The following is a 23,808-nucleotide window of genomic DNA, read 5'->3' as shown; positions in this document are numbered from 1 at the left end:
TTAAGATCATTTTCACATGTATCTCTTTCATTTTTTTAATGTGATGACTGGAAAGTTTGAATTTATATGTGCAGCTTAGATATATTTGTATTTGATAGCACTGTTAGAAGACTACCTCAAGAAAAAGGGTAATAATATGTCCTATATATAAAAATAAATTTGAAATGAGTTGAAGAGTTTAGTGTGAAAAAATAAGTCATGAACAATTAGATGATATATATGTATATATATATTTTATCTTTGTGTGGGTATTGATTTTATTAGAATTAAGAAAAAGAAGTAAGTAAAATATTGATCTCTTTGTATAAAATTTTTGGTGTATTTATTTTAAGAATCCATTAGGCATAAATTAAAGAATAAATTCAGTATGTTGTGGAGGCAATTCTTACCTTCAATAGGGAAGATAGTTCTCCTGCTCATTCCCCAGACAGGAATGGCATTAAGATCATCCTTCTGAACTCTTATTTCTTTTTTACAGAAGGAAATGGCTCACCTCATTCTTATGATGAGAACAAATATCATTGCCCATCTTATAACCTGATCATTGTCTTTATCTTTCTCTCCTTGGAGGAATACATTGTCTTCCTTTCTGTTTTATGATGAATTTGAGTTATTGGAAAATATTTGAGTATGTTTAGAACAATTTGGGCATACAATTCTGCTTTTTCAATTGTAAGTTTATGAAATCTATATGGCTGAAAATAGGGATAGAAGTACATGGTTTGACATTTTTAAGTTACCCAGTGTATGATGGATGGATTAAATTGGTGCATTTCAAAGGTAGAAGTGGGTATTCCTATTTTGGCTTTTGGTTCAAGCTATATATGTTTTTTTAAGTTTTAAATTTTAATTGATTTTTTAATATATATATTTATAAATTTAAGGATAGAAGGTATTGATTTGATATATTTATATATTGTAATATGATTACTACCATAGGGTAGCTAATACCTCTATCATATCACATAATTATCATTTCTTTTTTGTGATGAGAACCTTATAAATCTAGTCTCTTAGAAGCTCTCAAGTTCTTTTTTAATCTAATTTTTCAGGACCTTTTGGTAATAAAACTGATAGTGTATTAATCCCAATTTGTCTTGTATAACTTCAATTTAATTTAATTTAGTAGGCATTGACTTGTGATTTGATATGTTGGGAAGTATGCCTAATCTCCTATATATGCTCTTGTCAGATATGTTTGACCTAAATCTAATGATGAGAAAACAGTCAGATAGACATCTGGAAAGTGGGATGTTCTGTAGGTTGATTGACCTAGACCCTTTGAGGAGTCAATATTACAAAGGACCTAGGAAGGGGTGCATATAGTTCTTACAGAGTGAGGGGACTAAAGAGATATAATAGTCAAGTACTGTGAACCACTGGAACCTGAAAAAATATTTTGAGGATAATTGAGAACATTTTGTGTGTGGATATAGGATAACAATGTTGTTGAATTTTTTAGGTGTGATAATGATGGTGTGGTTTCATAAGAAATAATAGGAGATGCATGTTCTTGGGAGATGCATGCTGAAGTACTTAGGGGTGAAATGTAATGATATCTGCAATTGACGTTGGGAGGTTTGATCGAAGGTGTGTGTGTGTGTGTGTGTGTGTGTGTGTGTGTCTGTATAGATAGATATCAAGTATGGAAGGCTGTTAATAGTTTTTCTGTGCTGCCTTTTTAAGCTTTCAGCAGATTTAACATTTTTCAAAATAAAAATTGATCCACAGGCATTGTGACATAGGAGATAAGAAATGTGATTAATTAATAATCTTAAACCCCCTCCATAGAAATGATGGATATTTGCAATATACATGATAATAGTTAATAAAACTAACATGTAAGGAAATTTTAAGATGAATAAGAAAAAGATAACTTCTTTATAGAAAAATGGCTAAGAAACATAAATGGATTATCAACAGAAGAATAAAGATAAATGCCAATAGACTTTCTAAATTGTTTGTTATTGATGATCAAAGGCAGGAACTTACATACAAAACCAAGGTGGAAATTTTGCCTCTCATTTAATAAAATATTTAAATTATAAATATTAAGACAGTCCAAGGAAACAGTTCCTCTCAGACTGCTAGTAAAAGTACAGTATCTTGAGGAAACTATTTGTAAATTTGTATTGAGAAACATAACCTAAGAAAGTCAGAAATATCAGAAAAAAAATGTACATAGATTTTTAAAAGCAGGATTTTTAAAAGCAGAATATTCTAGATTCTGCATCTGTTTTCCTCATATTTAGATGAGAAAATATTTAAAATGCCAGCATCTTGGTGGAGTTGCAGGTATTCAAAGAAATATTAACTGTAAAACTAAGAAGATTAAGTGAGATGATGATTGTGTAGTAAATGGCACTTAGCACAGAATTCAAATAGAAATGACCAATGCAGACCCAGTTAAGTGATTATATAAATATACTACGTAATTTCTATGCAACAGGATATAATAGATTCATTAAAAACAGTGTTCAACGATTTCGAGCTGATATTTTAAAAGAAAAAGTCAGGTTTACCTTCCAAAAGTGTTTAGTAGAATCTTAATTTTATTAAAAATACATCAATACTTAAATTTATACTCATGTAAAAGCATAGAAGGCATGTAACAAAATACTAACAGTAGTTAGATGGTAGGATTATGGATAATGTTCATTTTTCTCCCTAAATATCTCAAAATTTTTAATTTACTTATATAAAAATATCCCACAACAGCATTACAACATTCTTCTCTGAAAATGGAATATGGTTTCCCTTTCCCAGTCTAGATTAGAAAGAAAAAATTGATAACGAACATGAATTCAAGGTACTGATACAGCAGGAGTTCAGTATCACATGAGGGTATTTCTCTGTCCTTAAGAAGGAGGACTCTGTACAGTGCACACAATGAGAGTAGTGTCATATTTGATTAGTCAGAGATTGGTGTGGCAGAATCACATGGGCTTGGGTAAAAACTGATTCCAATGTTCATCAAGGTATGATTTGGAGAAGTTTTTTGGCACCTCTTTGAATTTCCATTTCTCCCACTTGTAACCTGAGAATATTACCTAAATAAGGGTACTGTGATCTTTAAACAAAAGAGGGGAGGTAGTGGGAAAGGTAGTGAGAAACCAACCTTTGTTCAATATCCACTAATTTACATACAGAATCTCCTTTAATCCTCATAGACCAGTGTGGTGCTCTTGGGTATAATTCTGTGCAAAGTTTAAGAGATTCATGAATGTGTAGAACTTGCTTCACAAGCGTTAATGCCAGATCCTGGAGGTATTAAGTCTTCTTTATCCCTACAACCCAAAGTGAACCATTTTGGCAGGTGTGACAACCTGAGTATAACTTTGTCCCATTAGACCTTAAGCTCCATTGAAATATTTTAACATGAATCTATGCCAAAATTTAGAAACACAGAAGCCGATTAGCCTCATTGCTCTCTAGAAGGCTTGGATGAAATAGGGTGATAAAGGCTTCAGCCAGCCTCAGAGGAAGGGAAATCAGTGGGATTCAACAAAATGACACTTGTGTTTGCACTTGTTTATAGCTTTTATATCTTCCTAGTCAATCAGATTGTTCTGTGTAGATTCACAGGCCTGAGTTCAGCACATTGCTGTGATAAAGGGACCCAATAGCATTTTCAGGCCTCAGAAAAACAGATCAAGATAGCATTAAAATTAAGAGAGCAAGATCAGTAATACATTGTTATAGCTTTGAGCTGGGGTGGAAATCATACTTCTACAATGTCTCTGCTCCCAAGACACTTGCTATACCGTATCACTGAATCAGGGGCAGTTATCACCGCTAATGTATCTACTCTTTGTCAGCAGCTTCTGCGCACAGAGGGAATGATGCTCAGTGTAAGGCAACATAACTATAAATCCTAACTCATTAATTTACTTTTCTTCAAGGAAAGTTCTTGCAATTCAAATTTCTTGATAAAGAAACTTTTTATCATTCAAAATCAAAGCAGTGTTTTTTGTTTAATTTCCAAATTAGAGAGGATTTCTAAACTTTTTAATTGCCCATGCTAACAGTGTAAGGGCTCATACGGAGTAGTATGGTGTGAAAATAATTTGGAGCACCATGAGCGTCTCCCTGTATTCTTCCCAGTTTATTGCATTATTAAATATTACATAAATTATTCAATATCCTTTATATCAAACAAATATTTTTTTTCTTGCTAACAGGATCAAAAGTAAGTGGAATTACTTTGGATTGTTAGGCATAGATTATTTAAATATTTTTTCTTTTTTTAACTAAAAAAGGCCTACCCTGAATTTATATACTTACTGATTGAGTCACAGGGGAAAATGTGATGGCAGAAAACTAGGGAGGCAATTTAGTTTATTTGCACAATAAATGACCACATTTGTTGGTATTTAAGGTTTGTTTTCTTACTGCCCCTGCACACTGAGATAAAGATTCAAGCATGTACTTTCTTCTTGGTTATCTGGCCTGAAAGAAGGTTGCCTGGGAGCTGGAAGGGGAGGCATATAAAAACCCTAATATTTAATTACCTTTCCTGGGTTTCAGAAGGTAATCTGTTGTTTAGAGAAATAAGAGTGCTTCTGCCTGGGCTGGTGCTTAGCTGTGTTTGAGAATGAATGTCTGACACTCCTTCCATGCATTAGGGAGCAAGTGGAGAGCTTACCAGCTTTATATCACCTCCTACTTGAAGCTCTGTTATTTTCAAAGTTGGTGAACTCCTAGATCCGTCATACTAATAATCAACTACAAGTATAACAGGCTTGCTAAACAAGGGGCCCCACTTTCCAGTCAGATATCGTTGTTCCTTTTATTTTCTGTTGATTTTAAATTTGCCTCCATGTAACTGCCACTCATTGATCCTGGCTTTTCTACCTGAAGCAAGATAAAAAATGCCTTTTTGTTCTCCTTTATAGTTCTTGTCTATGTGATATTTTGTATTATCCAAGGAGGCCCTTATTAGAGCATGTGATATGTTGACTTGTACTTCAGAAACAATTATGTATTTGCACATCCATATTATTAGGCTAGAGTATATGAAATTCTTACAGATCAAGGACTAGCTCTATGTGAGACCTAAAAGAAAATGTGTGAAATACTTTTAAATTTATAGTATTGAATCATAGCATCTTTGTGATACCATAAAGAACTTGGGGATTGGTGAAATAGTATATATTCAAAAAAATATGAGAAACTGAGATGGTAGTATATTTTGCAGTTGTAGTTGTTAAGGCAGTCTCTTGACCAAACTGAATAAGAAAATACATCTTTAGGGCATTAGAATTCTTATGAAATCAGAATTTATTGGTATTTCCTTTGAAATGTGTGAAAGGGTACACGTCACTGGGGTGGTAAGAGGTGTTTTGATGAAAGCTGGTGGAATATTTCCTGAGAATTTCATTTGAAAAGGAGAAAGGCCATAGTCCAGTTAACACATTGCAGGCATTTCATTCTAAAACACTGTGCACACGAGTGACTTTAATAATTAGGGCTGTCATTATGCTTCTGATGACAACTTCCAAATGTCTACAGGGAACTGAAGGTCCGCGCGCGTGTGTGTATGTGTGTGTGCGTGTGTGTGTGCGTGAGTGTGTACATTTTTTTTTGAGAGGGCATCTCATATTTATTGATCAAATGGTTGTTAACAACAGTAAAATTCTGTATAGAGGACTCAGTGCACAATCATTAATCAACCCCAAGCCTAACTCTCAACAGTCTCCAATCTTCTGAAGCATAACGAACAAGTTCTTACATGGTGAACAAGTTCTTACATAGTGAATAAGTTCTTACATGGTGAACAAATTCTTACATAGTGAATAAGTTCTTACATGGTAAACAGTGCAAGGGCCGTCATATCACAGAAACTTTCAGTTTTGATCACGCATCATGAACTATAAACAATCAAGTCAGATATGATTATTTATTTGATTTTTATACTTGATTTATATGTGAATCCCACATTTCTCCCTTATTTTTTTTTAAATAAAATGCTGAAGTGGTACGTAGATGCAAGATAAAGGTAGAAAACATAGTTTAGTGCTGTAAGAGGGCAAATGTAGATGATCAGGTGTGTGCCTATAGACTAAGTAATTCAAGCTAGACAAGGGCAACAAAACATCCACGGATGCAGAAGATTTCTCTCAAAACAGTGGGGGTGAGGTTCTAAGCCTCACCTCTGTTGATCCCCAATTTCTCTACTAATGGCCCCCCTGCGACTGTGCCTGTCTTAGGTTGTTCCTCCCTTGAGGAATCTTACCCGTCTCTCGCTAGTGTGTACATTTTTTAACTTTATCCTCTACTCTTCAGCATCATTTCGTCTGGCATAAAATCAGATATTACTAGTTACAATTAGCCTTAGTCAGCGAGGGCAGATGCAGGAGGAAAGAGAAATAAATTTCTAAGATAAATGTTATTTGAAATAAGGCATTTGGTTCATTATTATTGTGTCTTTGCGCTTTAAAATGTTTTCTCTTGAATATGGAGAAAATGTAATGACAGGACTATTACAAATCCCAGTAATAAAAGAAGCATCAACAAAAATATTTTGCTTTAAGTGTTAAGTCAGTCCTTTTAAAGTCTTGTATATTCCTTTCAGAGCAATGGAAAGGATGCTCTGTGGTCTAGAATGCTCTACAAGGGTTATGCAGAATCAAGGAAGAGGGAAAAACCAATTCGTTGCCACTTAATGGTCTTACTGAATTGAATCCCCTGGGAAGATATTTTTAAAATAGTGATCATATGCTAGTCCCTCCCAGAGAAATTCTGATTTTATTAGTCTGAAATGGGACTTGGACATTGGTATTTTGTTGTATCTTCCATAGTGATGCTAATGTGTAGCCAGGTATTGGAGCAACTAGTCCACTTTAGGACATTACAAACATAAAACATACTTGGCAGTTTCCAAAATTGAAGTAGGCATTGTCATGGAGATATATCTGTCTCTAACTAGTTGTGGTACTTCATTCAGTTCCAAAAACTATGGTTGTTGATTAATAAATGGTTAGCTTAATACTATACCCATTTATCTTATGTCTGGCTGTGGGTAAAATTGCAATATTTCCAGAATCTCTCTCCTGGCTTTAGTCCATCTCCATATCAATAGGTGATTACAAGGGGGAGCCAGGGCATATCTGGACTGGAGAGGATGGATGAGGTCCCTTTTTGCAGCCAGGTTGTGAGACACTGGCGAGCAGAAATAGATGACTGCTTGTAAGCAATTAGTGAGTTTCTCCCAGTTTGTTTCTCCTCTGACTGATTTCTGTGTCAAAGGTAATTTGCCCAGGCTGGGAACATATTTTCTCCCAGTTACACTGGCTATCACTTCCCAATAAGACTGAATGGATAAATCTGTCTTGCCTCTGCTACCACTCTGCTGTTCCCACACCCAAGGCAGGCATTTCTAATTGTCCTTGGTAGCCAGTTAGCCTCAGTGACGCATCATCTTCTTTCTCAAGACAGCATTTAAGGCAGCCATGACTCAGGGGTCAGAGTTGTCATGTGATATGAAATCTATATACCATTTTTGCACAATAGTTAAAGCACTAGGCATTTTCTCAAAAAAAGTTTGAAATGAGATTTATGAAAGTTATGTTTTCTTTGATTACAGTATGTATAATAATAATAAGCTGTATTTTCATTATTATGAAACAAATGAGGATAAATGTTCATAAAATTCTATAGCAAAAAAGTGTTTAATCAGGCATAGGTTCTTCCATGAGGATGACATAAAATAGTTTAGAGGGAGAGGGAAGTGCAAAATTCTCTGGAAGCAAGGCCGATGTCTAAGTTATATTCAGTCTTTGGGAATGTATGTTACTTGGGTTCTGATCTGTGAGTGTGAGTATATGACAGACAGGAAAGGATGAATTAAGAATACAACATGAGTTGTAGAGGTCAATGAAACAAATATTTCTCTGTTCCTGTCTGAAATGATCTCTCATTGATTTATATAGTCTCCAACTGATGTAATAGGAGTTGGGGAAAGTACAACAATCATATGCAAAACATTTGACATAAAGATTAAGATATTTCAAATAAAAATTATTAAAATGCAAAGATTCAAATATTAGGAAATATATTTAAAGAAAACATGGAGGGGAAAATCGTGCAGAATTTGGTTAGAACTAATCTCATTTATCAATTTTTTTTCCCTTGTCCCAGAGGAGAGATGTCTTAGCTCCTTTTTTTTTTACTTTTTTACTTAATACCAGGTCTACCTAGTGTGCATATTTATTTCTGTGTAACTTGTACCCTTAATCAGTGAGCAAAGCCCTTTTTTATTATTTTACTGGAAGTCATTGTGTCTGTGTTCTGGTTCCTTCTAGCGTGAAGATGCATATGTAGGGAACCTCATGATTAATGGTCTGCTGCATCCCACAGGGAAGCACTGCCTCTATACACAGCAACAGTTGTCTGGCTACAATTAAAGTTTCTCTTTAGTTTTGTTCATTTTATTTCATATTTTCAGTACTTTAAAAATTATTTTTAATTTACAGAAAGACAGCACTTCCCTCCTTCCATCAAGAAATTGAATTCCACCAACATATCACAACTCCTAAAAGCCATCTGGATTTGCCTGTAATAGTGTTGTAAGCTTACTTATAAGGACAACTTTTATCAGGAACTAGCCTAGAAACTCTTCTTCAAAAGGTCTGTATATTTTTCTTGGAAAAAACATAACTATTATTTCAAGAGAATCTAAAGCATAGCATAGCAGCGCTGACAATCCATGTGCCTTTTAATTATTCAATTAGCAAAATACTGTCTTCTGCATATGACAGGGTGAGTTTATCAGTTTTTTAGAGTTTTTCATTAATATTTATTTGTATGTTTGAGTATATGTCTTTGCATATATTTTTTTTCTACGTTGTTCTCTATGGGTTAATTTTTGAAATATTTATGAGAGACTATCTTTATACCCATCTAATTGTATCTGTATGTTTGACCTTCCTGGTTCTTGCAGTTGGCAGAACACTCCTTTCTCCCTTTGACCTCCTATATATTCATCTATGTAACTTTATTCTGTTCCCTTTTTCTCATTTCATTCTCATTTTTCGTTCTTCTTTTCACTTGTGTATCTTAATTTGTCTGACTAAAAATGCTTTTAATTTCTGTCCTTAAATATAGATGTTTGGGTTGGTTTATGTTTCTTTTAAATGCAGACAAACAAACATCTAGCCAATTTTCTGCTCCTCTCTTGCAAGACAATGACATTAAAAAAAAATGAAGTATTGTTGATGTACAATCTTATATTGCTTTCAAATGTACAGCACAGTGGTTCAACAGTTACCCATATTATTAAATCCTCACCCCCTCTAGTGCGGTTACTTATCTATCAATGTAGAAAGATTTTACAGAATCATTGACTATATTCTGCAAGAGAAGACAATGACAATTTAATTACCCTTTCTTTTGCAGCTTTAATGAGATTTTTCTTACTAAGAGACAAAAAAGATTTTTTCACATCCATGATCTAGAATGTCTTACAAAAACACCAAACCAAGCCAAAACAAAAACACAAATACAACCTTGGGATTAAATAGTTAAAAATATTCTTAATTTAACTACTATGTCAGAAAGATCAATGTAGGTATCTTTCCAGAAAAACAAACAATTGTTAATCTCATGTAAATGAATTTTAGATATTTTTCCATATCTCAGAAACATTAAATACTTGGTTCACTGTTTTTTCTTTTATTTTCTATCCTTCTGTTAGTGAATGAATGTAGGCAATAAAAGCATCCTAGCAAGCTAACAGCCCCTGGAGAGTCTTGCAGGTAATACATTTGAAAAGTTAGCAGCTCTGTCCTACGTTCCTTTCAAAGTACAAGCTTTGACAAATAACCTGTATTAGGCATTTCTTCAATAAGTAACATTTAAAATGATTTGGATCCATTTGAAGATAAATTCAAAAACAAATTTTGTTATAAAAACAATACAACTGAACTTCCACCTACCTTTGAATTTCTAGGGCAGTTATATAAATTTTTGGATTTAGTTTTAAATAGAACTAGATGGTCAGTTTAGACAGTAAACTTCAAGAGGGCAGGGCATCATGTCTGTCTATTTTACTGCTTTATTATCTGGCGTCTAGTAGTTAATATCTCATACATGATTGAATAATATAATAAATAATTATTTTAAATTAATATAACTATAATTATGCAAGTATTTATAATAATAAAATATAAAATAAAACAATAAAATAATAAAATAATTTATAATATAGAATATATAAATATATAATCATAAAATACAATATAATAATTATTTCCAACATTTAGAAAGCAATTTTCTCTTTGATCTTCAATATAAACAACCATAGAAGAATCTTAGAAATTAGGTAACTACCTCAAGTCTAAAATTAGTGGTCCAGAATAATCTGGGGGTAATATCTTGGTTTTATAGTTTGTAGTCATATATAATTAACTGTGCCTTTACCTTTTCTGACAGAATAGACTTACCATTAATTTAGAAAAATTGTCAAGTAAGCATGTTTATTTTCATTCTCTCAGTAGGAAACAAAGTGCTTTGACAAATTGTGAGGAGCCCTAGTGAGCAGTGTTTCTTTTTTTTCCCCTCACCTCCTTAAGGTTGCTTTTGCAGAAAAGAGTTCTATTGCTGTTAAAAACATTTACGTTTTTCTTATAATTTTTTCTCTTGACTTCTTTTGTGCTACAAATAGGAATGAGATTTCACAATAATGTTTCTTGTTTTGCTTTTGTGGAAAAATGATTACTAAACAAGAAAGTATTTATTTTGAGATAATTCACTCAACTCATTCTCCCAACATGTGAAGACGTTTGATGAGTCTCTGAAATTCTCTCGCATTGAACACATGCAAGTGTGCAACTCACACTGCCCCAGTTTAGTATTTTCTTACTATGTGTTATGTCTAGATTTCTGGTTTTCTGCCCCAAGATGAGCAACCCTAACAAAACTGTTGAAACAAAAATAGATTAATGAACACCAGTGTCTATTAATTTTTTAATTCATTGTCCCATGTAGTATACATATGGTGATATTCACAGGAAATGTAAACATAAAAACATGATTGATGTTTGTACAGGCAGAATATGGACAGTGATTCTCTGTATTAATGATCAGGAGAAACAGACTGATGGACCCCTTTGTCTCCTTCCTGTTGTTTTGGCCTCTTACAAATAGAGGAAGATTACGGTTATTAGAAGTTTCCTTTATCTTCATTGCACAAACTTTGGAGGTTATGTGGCCAATCAGGCAATGATGCTTGGCAGCAAGGTGTAGATGAAATGGACCCGGGTGGCAGAACAGGTCCTAGTGGCACAAGAGAATACCATTGTGTACACGAGGAAGCTGAGGCATATGAAGAAAACCCTACCAAGTTTCCATGCACTCTCTCTTATACCTTGCACTCTGTTTCCTCTTCCCCAGATATGTTATTTTACATGTCACTGTTTGAAAAAGGGAGAGTTTACCTAAAGGATGGAATTTTTGCCCCCAGAAATATAGAAAGATATTAACTTCTTAATGGGATATTTCTCTCAAATGAGTTTTAATCATACCACCATCTTGGTATGTAATCAAGATTGTTTTCAATTTTTCTCCTTTTATTTTTCATTTTCTCCTATTCCTACTTCCTCTTCATTCTTGTCCCTCACTCTCCTGGATAACTTTAACTGTTCTTACTATAGTCTGACTCGTCATGGATACACTTGTAGATTATAGTGGATGACTGGGTCCTGGAAATACTGTCTTGCTTTGGGATATCATAGTGCATAAGGGATGCATAAGCTCATGTAGAAAATATTTATTACTTTAGAGTATTTATGTTCTCAGTTTTGTGAGATAGCATCCTTGAAGGTAGTACTGAAATAATTTTATATGTCCGTTTGATCCCTCTTCTCTGAACATGTTCAAAGAAAAAGTGTTAGAATAATCCATCTTTGAGGTAGTGAGGGAACTAGCTCAGCTGTGGCTGCTGAATGAGGAGCCCAGTTCACTGTGCGGTCAAAGACACCCACTTCTTTATAACAGAGAAGAAAAAAACGTGGAGGAGAAAATCTCTTTCTATAGACTTTGGCTTGAATTTTTCAATAGGAAATAAGGATGTGATTTTTGCTTTGTTTTGTTTTGTTTTTTTCCCTAGGGACCGCGTTAAGCTTATAGATCAATTGGAGGGAATTGCCATCTTGAAAACATTGAGTCTTTCAATCCATGAATGTGAAATGTGCCTTGATTAATTTTGATCTTTCATCTTTCTATCAATGTTTTGTACTTCTCAGTGTACAGCACTTACTCATTTACTGAGGAATTGATTTCTACGTGTTTTATTCTTTTGATGCCACTGCCAATGGAATTGTCTCTTAATTTCATTTTCTCATATTTCTCTGATAGAATAGAGAAATAAAATTGATTTTTATATTGATTTTATATCTGTGTCCTTGCCAGTTTGTTTATTAGTTCTATTTTTTTGTGTAGGGCTTTTATATGCAAGATTATATCTTTGGTGAATAAGAGAGTTTTGCTTCTTCTCTTATAATCTGGATGCCATTTTTTTTTTAGTTTGCTTGTGCATTTACAACACTGGCTTGATCCTTCAGTGTTGGAGATTTATTTATTTATTTATTAAGGTATCATAGATATATAATCTTATGAAGGTTTTACATGAGCAACATTATGGTTACAACATTCATGTATATTATCAGGTACCCCCACACACCCCATTGCAGTCACTATCCATCAGCGTAGTAAGATGCTTTAGAGTCATTACTTGTCTTCTCTGTGCTATACTGCCTTCCCCATAAGCCACCTATACTATGTGTGCTACTTATAATGTTCCTTAATCCCCTTCTCCTGCCCTCCCCAACCATCCTCTCCAACCCCTTCCCTTTGGTAACTGTTAGTTCTGTCTTAGAGTCTGTGAGTCTGTTGTTTTGTTGCTTCAGTTTTGTTTCATTGTTATACTCCACAAATGAGTGAAATCATTTGGTATTTGCCTTTCTCCACCTGGCTTATTTCACTGAGCATAATATCCTCTAACTCCCTCCATGTTGCTGCAAATGGTAGGATTTGTTTTCTTCTTATGGCTGAATAATATTCTGTTGGATATACATACCACATCTTCTTTATCCATTCACCTATTGATGGACACTTAGGTTGCTTCCATATCTTGGCTATTGTAAATAGTGCTGCAGTAAACATAGGGGTGTATATGTCTTTTTGAATCAAGGATCTTGTTTTCTTTAGGTAATGGAATTCCTGGGTCCAATGGTATTTCTATTTTTATTTTTTTGAGGAAACTCCATATTGCTTTCCACAATGGTTGAACTAATTTACATTCCCACCAACAGTGTAGGAGGGTTCCCCTTTCTCTGCATCCTCACCAGCATTTGTTGTTCCTTGTCTTTTGGATGTTGGCTAATCTAACTGGTATCAGGTGATACATCATTGTGGTTTTAATTTGCATTTCCCTGCTGATTAACAAGGTGGAGCATCTTTTCATGTGCCTGTTGGTCATCTGAATTTCTTCTTTGCAGATGTGTCTGTTCATATCCTCTGCCCTTTTTTTTTAATAGGGTTATTTGCTTTTTGGTTGTTGAGGCATGTGAGCTCTTTATATATTTTGGATGTTAACCCCTTGATGGATATGTCATTTACGAATATATTCTTCCATACTGTATGATGCCTTTTTGTTCTGCTGATGGTATCCTTTGTTTTATAGAAGCTTTTTAATTTGAAGTAGTCCTATTTGTTCATTTTTGCTTTTGTTTCCCTTGCCCAAGGAGATGTGTTCAGGGAAAAATTGTTCATGTTTATATTCAAGAGATTTTTGCCTATGTTTATTTTAAGAGATTTATGGTTTCAGAACTTACATTCAGTCCTTTGACCATCCTGAGTTTATTTTTGTATATGGAGTTAGACAATAATCCAGTTTCATTCTCTTACATGTAGCCATCCACTTTTGTCAACACCAGTTGTTGATGAGGCTGGCATTTTCTCTTTGTATATCTATGGCTCTTTGTCATATATTAATTGTCCATATATGTGTGGGTTTATATCTGGGCTCTCTGTTCTGTTACATTGCTCTATGGGTCTGTTCTTGCATCAGTACCAAATTGTGTTGATTACTGTGGTTTTGTAGTAGAGCTTGAAGTTGGGGAGCGTAATTCCCCCTGCTTTATTATTCTCAGCTTTGGCTATTTAGGGTCTTCAGTGGTTCCATATGAATTTTAGAACTATTTGTTCAGGTTTGTTGAAGAATGTTGCTGGTATTTTCATAGGAATTGCATTGAATCTATACATCACTTTAGACAGGATGATCATTTTGACAGTATTAATTCTTCCTATACATGAGCATCAGATGTATTTCCATTTATTGGACTCTTCTTTAATTTATCTTGTAAGCGTCTTGTAGTTTTCAAAGTACAGGTTTTTCACCTCCTTGGTTAGGTTTATTCCTAGGTATTTTATTCTTTTAGATGCAATTGTAAATAGAATTGTTTTCCTGATTTTTTTTCCTGATAGTTCATCATTAGTATAATAGGAAAGCAACATATTTCTGTGTGTGAATTTTGTATCCTGCAACTTTGATGAATTCAGTTATTAGTTCTAGTAGTTTTGGGGTTGATTCTTTAGGGTTTTTATGTAGAATATCATGTCATCTGCAAACAGTGACAGTTTAACTTCTTCCTTACCAACCTGGATGCCTTTTATTTCTTGTGTTGTCTGATTGCGGTAGCTAGGACCTCCAGTACTATGTTGAATAAAAGTGGTGAGAGTGGGCATCCTTGTCTTGCTCCTGATATTAGAGGAAAAGCTTTCATCTTTTCACTGCTATGTATGATGTTGGCTGTGGTTTGTCATATATGGCCTTTATTATGTTGAGGTACTTGCCCTCTATACCCACTTTGTTGAGAGTTTTTATCATGAATGGATGTTGAGATGGTCACGTTATTGTCCTTTTTATTGATGTGTTGTATGATATTGATGGATTTTCAAATAGTGTACCATCGTTGCAAAGCTGGAATAAATTCCACTTGATCATGATGGATGATCTTTTGGATGTGTTTTTGAATTTGATTTGCTAATATTTTGTTGAGTATTTTTACATCTATGTTCATCAGGGATATTAGTCTGTAATTTTCTTTTTTTGTGGTGTCTTTGCCTGGTTTTGGTGTTAGAGTGATGCTGGCCTCATAGAATGAGTTTGGAAGTACTCCCTCCTCTTCTACTTTTTGGAAAACTTTAAGGAGGATGGGTATTATGTCTTCACTAAATGATAAAATTCAATGGTGAAGCCATCTGGTCCAGAGCTTTTGTTCTTAGGTAGTTTTTTGATTACCAATTCATTTTCATTGCTCATAATTGGTCTGTTCAGATTTTCTATTTCTTCCTAGGTTAGTCTTGGAAGGTTGAATTTTTCTGGAAAGTTGTCTGTTTCTTCTAGGTCATCCAATTTGTTAGCTATCATTTTTCATATTATTCTCTATAATTCTTTGTATTTCTTTGGTGTCTGCAGTGATTTTTCTTTCTCATTTCTGACTCTGTTTATGTGTGTACACACTCTTTTTCTCTCAATAAGTCTGGCTAGGGGGTTTTCTGTTTTGTTTATTTTCTCAAATAACCAGTTCCTGCTTTCATTGATTCTCTCTATTGTTTTAGTCTTCTCAGTTTTATTTATTTCTGCTCTGATCTCTATTATATCCCTCCTTCTACTGACTTTGGGCCTCATTTGTTCTTCTTTTTATAGCTTCATTTATTGTGAGTTTAGACTGTTCAGTTGGGATAATTCTTCTTTCTTTTGATAGGCCTGTATTGCAGTATACTTTCCTCTTCAAACTGCCTTTGTTCTTTCTCACAGTTTTTGGGGTGTTGAGTTGCTGTTTCCATTTGCCTCCATACATCGCTTGATCTCTATTTCTATTTGGTCATTGATACATTGATTATTTAGGAGGACATTGTTAAGCCTACTTGTGTTTGTGGGCTTTCTTGTTTTCCTTGCATAATTTATTTCTAGTGTCATACCTTTGTGGTCTGAGAAGCTGATTGACACAATTTCAATCCTGCTGAATTTACTGAGGCTCTTTTTGTGGCCTAGTATGTGATCTAATCTGGAAAGTGTTCATGTGCACTTGAGAAGAATGTGTATCCTGCAGCTTTTGGATGGAGTGATCTGTAGACGTCTGTTAGGTCCATCTGTTCTAATGTTTTGTTCAGTGCCTCTGTCTCCTTGCTTTTTTTTCTGTCTGGATGATCTGTCCTTTGGAATGAGAGGTGTGTTGAAATATCCTAAGATGAATACATTGCATTATTTCCCCATTTAATTCTGTTAGTATTTGTTTTACATATTTTGGTTCTCCTATATTGCATGCATAGATATTTATAATGGTTATATTCTCTTGTTAGACTGACCCCTTTATCATTATGTAGTGTCTCTTGTTAGTTTCTTTGTTTTGAAATCTATTTTGTCTGATACAACTACTGCATCTTCTGCTTTTTTCTCCCTATTATTTGCATAAAATATCTTTTTCTATCCCTTCACTTAGTTTTTGCATGTCTTTGGGTTTGAAGTGAATCTCTTGTAGGCAGCATATAGGTGGGTCTTGTTTTTTATCCATTCTGTAATTCTTTGTCTTTTGATTGGTGCATTCAGTCCATTTACATTTTGGGTGATTATCATTAGATACATACTTAAGACCATTGCAGGCTTTAGATACATTGTTACCAAATGTTCAAGAGCAGCTTCTTTACTATCTAACAGTTTAACTTAAGTAAATTATTATGCTATTTCAAACAATCTAAAGGTTTTTTTTTCTCCCTTCTTTTTCTTCCTCCTCTGCTCTTCATATGTTAGGTGTCGTATTTTGTACTCTTTGTCAATCCCTTGACTGAATTTGTGGGTAGTTGATTTAATTTTGAACTTGCTCAGTAATTAATTGGTCTACTTCCTTTACTTTGGTTTTGTTTTCTCTGGTGACAGCTATTTAGACTTAGGAGCACTTCTATCTAGAGCAGTCTTTCCAAAATACACTGTAGAGAGTTTGTGAGAGGTATATTCCCTCAAGTTTTGCTTATGTGGAAATTGTTTAATCCCTCCTTCAAATTTAAATGATAATTCTGCCGGGTAGAGTATTCTTGGTTTGAGGCCCATCTGTTTCATTGCATTAAATATGTCATGCCACTCCCTTCTGGCCTGTAAAGTTTCTCCTGAGAAGTCTGATGACAGCCTAATTTGTTTTCCTTTGTATGTGATCTTTTTTTTCCCTCTCTGGCTGCTTTTAATACTCTGTCCTTCTCCTTGATCTTTGCCATTTTAATGATTATGTCCTGATGTCGTCTTCCTTGGGTCCCTTGTGTTGGGAGATCTGTGGGCTTCCATGGCCTGAGAGACTCCTTCCCCAGATTGGGAAGTTTTCAGCAATTACCTCCTCAATGACACTTTCTATCCCTTTTTCTCTCTCTTTTTCTTCTGGTACCCCTATAATGTGAATATTTTTCCATTTGGATTGGTCACACAGTTCTCTCAATATTCTTTCTCTCTTAGAGATCCTTTTATCTCTCTGTGCCTCAGCTTCTTTGTATTCTTCTTCTCTAGTTTCCATTCCATTTACCATCTCTTCTACTACATCTAATCTGCTTTTAAATCCCTCCATTGTATGTTTCCTTTCAGATATGGAATTTCTTAATGATTGAATCTCCATCTTAAATTCATTCCTGAGATCTTGAATATTTTTCAAGTTCTGCTGTACAGTGATTGTGACTTCAATGTCTGGTATAACATGACCTTGTACAAGTGTATACTATGCTTCTTCTGGAGGCGTCTGAGGTAACTCAAATAGGGCATTGTAGTTGAGGAACACAGTTTTTTAGAAAATTTACAATTTTAACTAGTGATTAGTGCTTTAAAGAATAAAAATATAAATATATTGGTATGTCAGAACATCACTGGGAGAACTTCTATAATTTCTTTAATATCCTTTTCCAAAGTATGCAACGTTCTATGATTGGATTTTACATGAACAGATACCTGCATCTTTAAAAATCACTCATCAAGTGTTGATGTCTGTATTTTAACTCTTCAAAGAAGGAAGGTGAATTCAGGAATATACAGTTATTGGAACATGACTTCCCATATTTAGTGTATGAAAAGTAATAATTCCAGTTTATATTTATACCTTTATGAGTTACTTACTTACTTTTGCTTTAGCAAAACATTTTTTGCATGTGAAAATCCTGTAACATAAACTTAAAAAAGTGTAACAATGCAACATTTTAAGGAACATATTACAAAAGAGGTGTAAATTGAGAAAAATTTTTCCAGCTTATGAATGAGTCTAAAGATGTAGACACAAATGCAGATTTAATGTTTTCAAATTGTAACAATAAGTTTAAAGAGATATACAACTTCTTATGAAATATGTGTATGTAAAGGAAAATCATTAATGTTTCATTTCAGAGATGATACTCTAATAATTTCTAAAATTACTCAACCAAATAGTTTAAAATATTTTGTATTTAATAAAGAAAAATTATGTATCACACAATGAAAAATCACATTTTCTGGAGAGTAGCAACAACTATATTAAAACATACATGGGAAAATTATTTATATTTCAAAATACATCATAAATACAACATTGTTTAAATAAGATGTAATTAGTCCTGTGTAACATTTAACATTCTGAAAAATCTGTTTCTCTCTCTTTTTTTGCATTAAGATGAATTAAAAGCAAACCAAGATATACTCTTTTGTCTTTAAATGTATTGATTTTTCTAAACCTTTTTGTTAATAAAAATAAATATTTGTAATTAACATGTTATGCTTTGATCCTCTGAATTCTAATTTTAGATACTCATATCACCAGTATCATATCCTAGGTATAAATTAATATTGACTTTTTTCCATGAACTCAGTTTTCTTGTCCATGCTATAATATATACAAACTTGACACTAGAAAATATCTTCTCTCTACAATAATGCTACCTGAGTTAAATAGTCTAAGTGACCAGCAATAAAGTTGCTACATTGCTCCGAGATAGTACTAATGCTAGTGCCAGCAGCAGTACTAGTAGAGGGAGTACTAGGAGAAGTAATGTAATAAGTATTGCATAACACTTCTGGTTTTTGCAACCTATTAACATATACCTTATCTCATTTAATATTCAAATCAATATAGTCTGTATTTTACAGATGACTGTTTTGAAACAAAAAGTTTACTTTTCCACCAAGATTACTTGATAGAATTCTAACCTAAGTTTCTGACCTCCAGACTTGCATTCCCTTTATTATGCTACATGCTGTTATGTGGTGGTAGGCAAGATTAAGTAGTCTTGATTTTATCTAATGAAGCTGTAAGCATTTTTACTCAAGAAGTTGAAATCTTGAGAAGTAAGCAATGCATTCACTAAACATTAATTTGTTGAATGCACATACTGTGTGGGCAATTTGCTCCTTGTTGTATAGGAACCAAGAATATATGAGCTAAAGTTTCATAATAAACATTCTAAATATTTTCTCAAACAGGATCTACTTTTAAGGGAAAGTAATATTTCTTCAGAAAAAAAATAAAGTAAAAAGAAAAAAAGAAACATTAAGAAATTCCTAAAATATTGTTTCTTGATATTTTTGTAAACCTGAGAAAACCATGAATATTGAAAAAATTTTTGAACTAAGATCACTGTATATTTGTTAGACATCATAGATGTTCTAAATGTTGCCCTAGTGGGCAGAATCAAAATGACTTACTAAATGTTCAATTCAAGTGTCTGCGTAAGTAGTAGGAATAGTTAATGCTCCATAGCCTTGCTATATAATATGTGGTCCAGAGACCAACAGTGTCAATAGCAACTGATATTTACATAAAAATGCAGATTCTTAGCCACTCTGACTTGGCTTTTATTAACTTGAGTCTAGGGCAGAGAATTATCATTTGCAAACCTCAAAATCATCTATAAGGTCTATAGGTATTAAAATGCAATTGCTGAAGAGTCTAGCTAAATAGTTGGCTCTTTGAACAAGACTATGTTTTCTATCCCTTTTCATTTCAGATGGGACAGCCTCGGTTAAAACATGTCCTTTTCTAGTTTTTACTTAAGGTTTCAAGAAATTCATCAAACTGTAGAGCTTGATATTCTAAAAAGACGTCTAAATTCTTGCCTTTATAGGTGCATTTTCTAAGATCTTCTCTACAAGAGGTGGTAGGTTGGCATCTTCATATGCTACTATTTTAAATGCCCAACTAATATTTTTATGAAGAACAGAAGGATCACTCACTGCTAAGCCCTGCACCTTCTAACTAGTGCTAACTATTCCTGTAAGAGAGACTTGAGAGAATATTGCATCTACAGGACAAACGAAGACTGCCATATACATACACATGTATATGTTTCATGTATAACAAGATAGTACTCCTCACGATTAAAATGGCAGTTGTTGAAGAGTCTCATTCAGTAGAAGGGCTAGGATAAAAAATCTATTAGTAACCCAGAAGATAAATGGACAAATGTGAGAAAATTTACCAGTACACGGAGGAGAGAAAATGATACATAAAATAAAAGGAGAACAGGTCAAAGACATGGAGGCCAGATATGGAGGACCCAATAGTAGGCTAGTAAGAATTTCAGAAGGTGAAAATAAAGCCAATAGAAAGACTAAACATATGAGAAATGTTCCAAATTTTAGAAGAGCCAGTCTAACACAAAGGAACAACTCTACAAACTATGTAACGATGATTCAGAATGATGAGGGAAACAACCTCATACACGTACACATTGTCCTCCTTCCTTGCTGCCATGCCTATAGCTTAGCCACATAATAGTGATATTTCAGACTTCTTTCTGATAGTTTATTCAAGAATTAAAGGAACCCAAAAAGAAAGTGCTTTTTTTTTTCTAAATAGGGAAATGACTTTGCTTAAAAATGTATTTAAACTTCATTTAAGCAATATTGAGTGGTAGGAGATAATGAAGCTAGGATTTCACAGTTTTAGGAAAATTATTTGAAGATGCACTTTACCAAAACAATTTAAGAAAACTAAATTACTGAACTTAAAGAATTAGTGGAGATTATCCAGGTATGTAATATATAAAATTTCAAGGTAACAGCAAATGCAGCAAACATATGAATTTGTTCCTCTCATAGTATGAAGTTTGAGGTTTTTGAGTAAAGTTAGGAATCTTTGCACAAATTATATGACTAAATTCCAGAATTTCTGGTGAATTATAGGTGTGTATCTTCTAATAACAAAAAGAAAATCATTTGGAAATTCTGGGAAAGGTAAAGCTCTAAAGATATTCCAAGAATGAAGCAAGTAAATATGTGGCATGCTTTTAGAAAAATAAAGCAGTTATTAATTAAATAACATTAAACCATTAATGTTAAGCAATATTGCTTAACTATAATAATATATATTAATTATAACCACATAATTATGAAGTAATTAATTAAATTTTGTATCAATTAGATGATTTCAGAGAGAGAATACCTATTGTAACTTAGGTAAAATATCTTTGGATTTATAATAGATCAAAGCTACAGCCATTTCCCCATGATGTGGTGTCTTTTTCTCTAACAGCATCCCCTTTTTATAGAATATTTTAATTATATTACAATATTTACCTTTCAGCTTCTCTAAAATATTAGAATTTTATTAAAAATAGTTAATTTTTTATTAGACAATTGAGAAGCATTCTAATTTTTCATGAAATACTTAACTCTCTTATATTTGTAGAAGAATTAAACTATGCCCATTTACGAAGTATATACCTTCAAATAAATCACACCCTAGTGACCCTAACCATTTGGTTATTTCACAGTTTTTAAATTTGAAAGAAGGCTTTAAGAGAGGATTTTTATTAATAAGAAAATATTAATCTAAAATTTACTAATTTAATTTCACATTTCAGTTGATCTGTTTAACTAAAAATTAATTTAATTACATTTATAATAATACAGGCAGAAATAGAAAATATAAAATCTATCATCTATCTGAAATTTATTGCATAGAGTAGAATACAAATTTTCAAAATACATACAAGCTCATTTTGAGAAAAAATAGTAAAAGTAAGACATAAACTATATTAAAATCTTACCACTAAGAGGTAATTGCTATTTAATTTTTCATGAATTTCCTTTGTACTACAGCATAATCTGTAAGAAGGGAAAACTGAATTCTCCAAGCTAAAGTTAGAGCAGGTAAAGACAAAGAAATAGGAGCCTTGGAAGGAGGAAAAACACCAGAAAATTCCAAGTTTCTACCAACCATCTTCTCTTAACCTGTCTCTTCCTGAAAAGAGGACAATTAGGGTTTCTGTGAAAACCAGTTGTAATGCAGAAGTGGGTTACTGGTGATGGCCTTCAACCAAAGCTACTTTTACAGTCCCTCCATTCAAAACAGAGACTTTGGGAGAGAAGACACTTACCACTTTCTAAGTGAATAGAGTTGAATGTTCCCAATATTGTTAAGTATTCATTCTTCCTCTGTCTAGCCAAGTGCCACCACCTATTTTGTCCTTGTCTCCATGGGATAGAAATTGAACATATGAGCCTGTTTTGGTAATTCCAGCTCTCTTCACAGAAATTCATTCAGAAATGGACAAGCTCTTCGATTCTGACCAATAAGATGAGAGATGAAGTTCACTGGGGGTCTGTGGGAGAATTTAATGATTCTTAAGAGACACAAGAAAAAAATGTAAATGGTCTCTTGATTGAATATTTCCATGTATGTCCAGATTAGCATAATATAAAATCATCTGGCTACCAAACTGAGGATAAGCTAACCCAGGAAGGAAAGCAGAGCCATGTCAGAGGTCTACAGAAAAATGCAATCAGAGGTTACCTTCACTCAGAATCTACTATTCCTCTGGGTTTAATACTATATGAAATATTCCCTTGTTTTTTAATCAGGAAAATTGGAGTTCCTGGTACTTGCAGCTTTAAAAATATTCTAACAGCATTCTCAAGACACATATAATACTATATAGACGCAGCCCAAACTTCATTGTCATGTGGCAAGGATTTGTAGTAACTTAATGTGGATGGTCTCTTAACCAAATGGCTAAATGAGAAAATATAGTTCTTAAAACTTAAAATCTAAATCAGCAGAACATCTTGAAACTTATGATTAATGGAAAACTTTTTGAGATAAAATTTAGGGTGTACATTATGTATATATAGGGAAAGGTGGAAAGAAAGAGAAAAAGGAAAGGAGAATAGAAAGGAAGAGAAAGAAAGGAAATGAAAGAGAAAAGAAGGAAGTTATATTTAGTGCACAATGTTCCTTAAAATCTGAACCACTTTATCCAAACGAGCAAGGTGGAACACATTATATTTAAACCTTGTAAACACTTTATATAATATGCATTACCAGATGCCAAATATCTTGTGAATTTTAAGTGGTAACATTTGGAAGAATGGAAGATTAATCAGTTATTCTGCACTGAAATGATGGATTAAATGAAAATTTAAAAAGTCAAGACAGTTAAAGGAGATTCCAAAACAGAGAAACCGAGTGACATACTACCAAGATAATTTTAGGATTCAGAGAAGCTGATACAAATTGAAAAAAAGGGTAGAAATGAGCTTTTTTTTTCCCCTTGAAAAGCATCTTTTGATCCTGAAAGGCACTTCTGGCCACATTTCACTGTCAAACTGATGGTTGAGTTATATCATCCTAATAGGATGGCTTTTTCATTAAACATAACCTTTTCATGAAATTTAAACAAAATCTAAATTTAATTATAAAATACAAAAGTCTACAAACTTCTAAAAGAAAAGAAATACTGCATAAGTTCATAATTAAAATAATTAAAACAACATTGGGCTGTTTGAAGCTGATGAGCTATATCTCC

The 23,808-nt window shown here is 33.4% G+C and overlaps 1 protein-coding gene across 1 annotated transcript in view; it reads left to right on the top strand.

Moving 5' to 3' along the window:
- CSNK2A2IP (casein kinase 2 subunit alpha' interacting protein) overlaps window positions 1-23,808 on the top strand; it is a 106,421-nt gene that overhangs the window by 58,252 nt on the left and 24,361 nt on the right. Inside the window, 1 exon segment of the mRNA XM_017643504.3 lies at window positions 8,475-8,628. The gene's annotated coding sequence lies outside the window, so the exon portion shown is untranslated.

The sequence above is a fragment of the Manis javanica genome, chromosome 3 (assembly GCF_040802235.1).
Source record: "Manis javanica isolate MJ-LG chromosome 3, MJ_LKY, whole genome shotgun sequence".
NCBI lineage: Eukaryota > Metazoa > Chordata > Mammalia > Pholidota > Manidae > Manis > Manis javanica.
Note: the sequence above shows the minus strand (reverse complement) of the source record. Positions and strands in the feature narration are given on the sequence as shown.